Genomic DNA, 4,801 nt, shown 5'->3' with positions numbered 1-4,801 from the left:
GATAAAAGAGATGATGATTTCAAAAGTCATCGTCTAGAAACAAGATTTGGGTGCTTATCTGTATTAAAGGTTTCACAATATGATAGTAAATTACATGTTATGAAATTTATTGTGAACATACACATGCATTAGCTTCTCCTCATAAGCATATGTTTCTAAGATCTCAAAGGACAATCAATCTCCTTTAAGCTATTGAAATTGAAATCATTGAGTTCTTCGGAACAACACAAAAGGAGAGTGTTGGATTTTTGGCAAGAAAAGTTGGTGGACTTGAGAATTTTGGTTTTATTCCTGAAGACTAAAATAATTACTTGCATGCTAAGAGAACAAAAGAGATGAAAGTTGAAGATACTGGTGGTGCCTTGGAGTATCTACAAAATATGCAATTTCTTTTGTTATACAAGTTGATCTTGATAATCTCATCACAATTATTTTGTAGACAGATGGCAGGTTAGAATTAGATTATGAATCTTTTGGAGATATGGTATGTTTTGATACAACATATAGAAAAAATAAAGAGTGTAGACCTTTTGCATTATTTGTTGGTGTTAATCATCATAAGTAAAGTGGCATATTTGGTGCAGTATTGTTGAATGATGAAACATGTGATACTTTTATGAGGTTATTTGATTCATTTTTTAGAGCAATGTCAGGGAAAAAGCTAATAACGATTCTTATAAATCAAGATGCTGCAATGGCAAAAGCACTTACTTCACAAGGGCCTAAAACATACCATTGTTTTGTGTGTGTGGTATATGTAGCCAAATTCAACGAAACACCTTAGTGATGTATTTGAGATATTTAATAGTTTTGCTAAAGATATTAGTTGTTGTGTTTTATGATTATGATGAAGAGGAAGATTTTTTAAATACATGGGATCATATGCTTGTGAAATACAATTTGGAAAACAATAGTTGGTTGCATTGACAATTTGAGTTAAAGGAGAAATGGACTTTGGTTTATGAACGACAAACTTTTTGAGCATATTTGTCCACTACTCAAAGAAATGAGTATATGAATAACCAAATAAAAAATTACACTTGGTTAGATTATGATTTATAATGTTTTTTTTATCACTTTAAGAGATTATTGGTTGATAGACTCTACAAGGAGTTGAAAATAGACTATAAAGATAGTTCGAGCAAGCCATTTTTGCCAATTTTAGTGGAGATGTTGAAACATGCAACAGATGTGTATACTTCAACAATTTTTAAAATGTTTTCTAATGAACTTTAGCTTACTTGGAATTATCAGTTGTACACAATTGATATTGTTGGGAGTACTACTAGTTACAAAGTCATTCCCCCAAGAAAACCTTATCAACATACAATCATATTTGACTTGTCAAATTCGATAATCACTTGTAGTTGTAAGAAATTTGATTTTGTTGTTATTTTATGTACTCATGCTTTGAAGGTGCTTTCTTTCAGAATTTTAAAAGAGTTTTAAATCAATACATATTAAAAGGATGAACCAAAGAAGTGAAGATTGGGTTTGCATGTACTATATAGTAGATGTAAGTACTCGTTAAAAAGTTTTGCTTAGGTGGTATTCTAATTTAGCAGCAAGAGTTGCAATGAGTGAGTAATCACCTGATATGGCTATGAGTGATGGGGAAAAAACATTGAGCAAAGGTGAGATAATTTTGAAGTAGTTATCAATTAAAAAGTCTCGGAGCTCTGGTGATGGAAAACAAGTTTGTCAATTTGACGAAAGTGGGCATAATGAGAAAGAAGGCAAAAAAAATCAAAGGAATTAAATGTAACCCAAATGTAAAGGAGACGGATCATCTTATCAACCCAAAAATGCTTTGAAAAAAGCTAAAAGGAAGAAAAGTCGTTAGATTGAAAAATTAGTAAAGACTCTACAAGTTCCAGCGATAAGGGTAATAAATTCTTAATATTGTTTTATATTATGTTTTCATTTTCTTTTATCCTTATAATTTCCTTTTAGTCTATATAATCATGTATTTATTCTAATAATTTCATAGGAATTAAGCTAAATTATTCATCCTTTGTATCATAGTTTTGCTAGTGGATTCAATCAAAGTACTCAACTATTTCAACTTGTCCAAGTAATTAAAAATATTATGTTGGTGCGAACAGGGGTTTTTATACGGTATTTAAGAATAGGCAAAATTGGCTTCAAGGCGAGCCTTTCAAATAGATGTCTATCTTTAAGATTTATTTCGCCCCTACCACTCGGTATGCAAAGGGGAATAATACGAATAGTCTCAAGGATACAATGAAGCCAACGCCTAACTTTCGTATTGCACTTATGAAGTAGACCGCTAGATACATTCGAGGGTTTGCAAAGTTGTTTGGCCTTAGAACCAACTTTCTGCAGCAAGTAGATTATAAGGAATTCGAAATATCTTGTAGATGGTAGGAATTTTAAGTGTTTTTATTTATAAAACAGAACACTTTTCTTGCTCTTTACTTTTTTGCTCTTGTTTGTTTTTTAATTTTTTTTTATGTGTCAAAATGGTTGGCAACAAGCCCTTTATATAGGCTTCCAAGTGTCTCTTCTTCAAGGACATAATCCTTTCATAAAGACACATCTTTGTCTAAAAAGCATCTTTACATTTTGGCCAATACAACTTTTAGATATAGTTATTGTTTCAATAGTCATCTTATGAATAGATAACTATTCATTCCATAAATTATAACCTTTGAGTTATAACTTGAAACAATAACTTTTCACTTTAACTTTTGAGCAATGGTGTCTTTTCAATATCTCTCCTAACTTTTGGATGTCATTTTTCAATAGAAATAACTATTCACATGAAAACATGTCTATATCTAATAAACATAGTATGTCACTTTTCGTGACATAACTTTTGAGCTAATGATAGCTTTTCATCATGTGAAATAACCTTTAATTTTGAAAATACACCAACAATCCTCACCATTTTCAAAATTTCCAAATACTAACAACATTGGGAAACTTGTGCATAAATGAAGGTATCCTGCAGATTTGAACCTTCACTTAGTGAGTGTGGTTGGTTCTAGTCTGGATTGAGTGGTTGACCAAGCATTGAACCATTGATTCTTCATTGACTAGTCGGGCCACTAAACACACACAAGCTTTCTTGCTCACATTGTATCTAGTTTTGCCAACGCGTTTATGGCCATGTGTTTTGCATCCATTCATGAGTGTTGTCGGAGTCAAGCCTTTAGCTCCTAGAAGCGGCCTCACTTCCACTCATATAGGTAACCCCCATCAGAAGTACCCCACAATTATAGTACTTCAACATATACATGTTAGGGGTCTATTAAGAACTTTCGTTCAACCTTACTTTACTCAATACGAGAACCAAGCACTATACACCTTGGGATGGAAAATATAATTTAGTGCTTGCAATCACCATGTGGTAAAATGGTCAGTACCTAAGACTTGTAGGTCAGCCACGAGCATCGAGGTGAGCTCCCACCATTGGCTATTTAATAAATAGGCTTGAGACCCATCCCTCTTGAGGTCTTTATAACCAAGTCTTTTTTAAGACTTTTGGTAAAAGGATCCGCTAAATTTTCACCAGACCTCACATAACTTATAGTGACTATACCATCACTAATTCTTTGCCTTACAATGCTATGTCAAAGTTCAATATATCAACTCTTTCCATTGTAAGCTTGATTATATGCCTTTGATACAGTTGCTTCATTGTCGTAATGTATCAAGATTGGTGCCATTAGCTTAGGCCATAACAAAATTTCATAGAGTAAATCTCTCAACCATTCCGCTTCTTGGGTGGCAAATGCTAAGGCTATAAATTCAACCGCCATGGTGGAGTCCGCTTGACAAGATTGTTTCTTAGAACCCTAAGAAACAACACCCCCACTAAGTGTAAAAATCCATCCAGTCGTGGATGTGTAATCTGTTCTATTTGAGTTCCAACTAGCATATGTATACCTTTCTAAAACTGAAGGAAAACCTGAATAGCAGATTCCATAATTCTTTGTACTCTTTAAGTACCTTAGAACTCTATGAACAACATACTAATGCTTTTTACTCAGAATACTTGTAAATCGACTTAGCATCCCAATCGCAAAAGCAATATTTGACCTTGTACAGACCATTGCATACATTAAGCATCCAATCACCTTTGCATATTCATTTTGTGCTATTGGCTTGTCTTCGTTGGGTATTAGCCTTAGATTAGAATCATAAGGTGTAGTCATTGGCAAACAATCTGACTTAGCATACATCATTACAATCTTTTCGATGTAATGAGATTGAGACAATGTTAAGCCATTATTATCTTTCATTATTCTTATACCAAGAATAACATCTGCTATACCCATATCTTTCATGTCAAAATTCTTTGACAAGAACCTTTTTGTGTCTTTCACTTGTTTCAAATTGGTACCGAATATTAACATGTCTTCCACATATAAACAAATGATGACACCTCTACCGTTATGGAACTTACTATAGACACATTTATCAAATTGATTGATCTTGTAGCCAATAGCTAGCACAACCTCATCAAACTTTTGATGCCATTGTTTAGGCGCTTATTTTAATCCATACAAGGACTTAACAAGCTTACACACTTTCCTTTCTTGACCAGGAAAGACAAACCCTTCAGGTTGTTCCATATACACCTCTTCATCTAACTCACCATTTAGGAATGCTATTTTAACATCCATTTAGTGAATTACCATCTTATATATAGATGCAAGTGCCATAAGCACTTTAATTGTAGCTATTCTTGCTACCGGTGCATATGTATCAAAATAATCAACACCTTCCTTTTGTTTAAAGCTTTTTGCCACTAGCCTTGCTTTAAACTTTTCCA

The sequence above is a fragment of the Theobroma cacao genome, chromosome 5 (genome assembly GCF_000208745.1).
Source record: "Theobroma cacao cultivar B97-61/B2 chromosome 5, Criollo_cocoa_genome_V2, whole genome shotgun sequence".
Taxonomy (NCBI): Eukaryota; Viridiplantae; Streptophyta; class Magnoliopsida; order Malvales; family Malvaceae; genus Theobroma; species Theobroma cacao.
The sequence above is the reverse complement of the archived record's forward strand: the minus strand, read 5'-3'. Positions refer to the sequence as shown.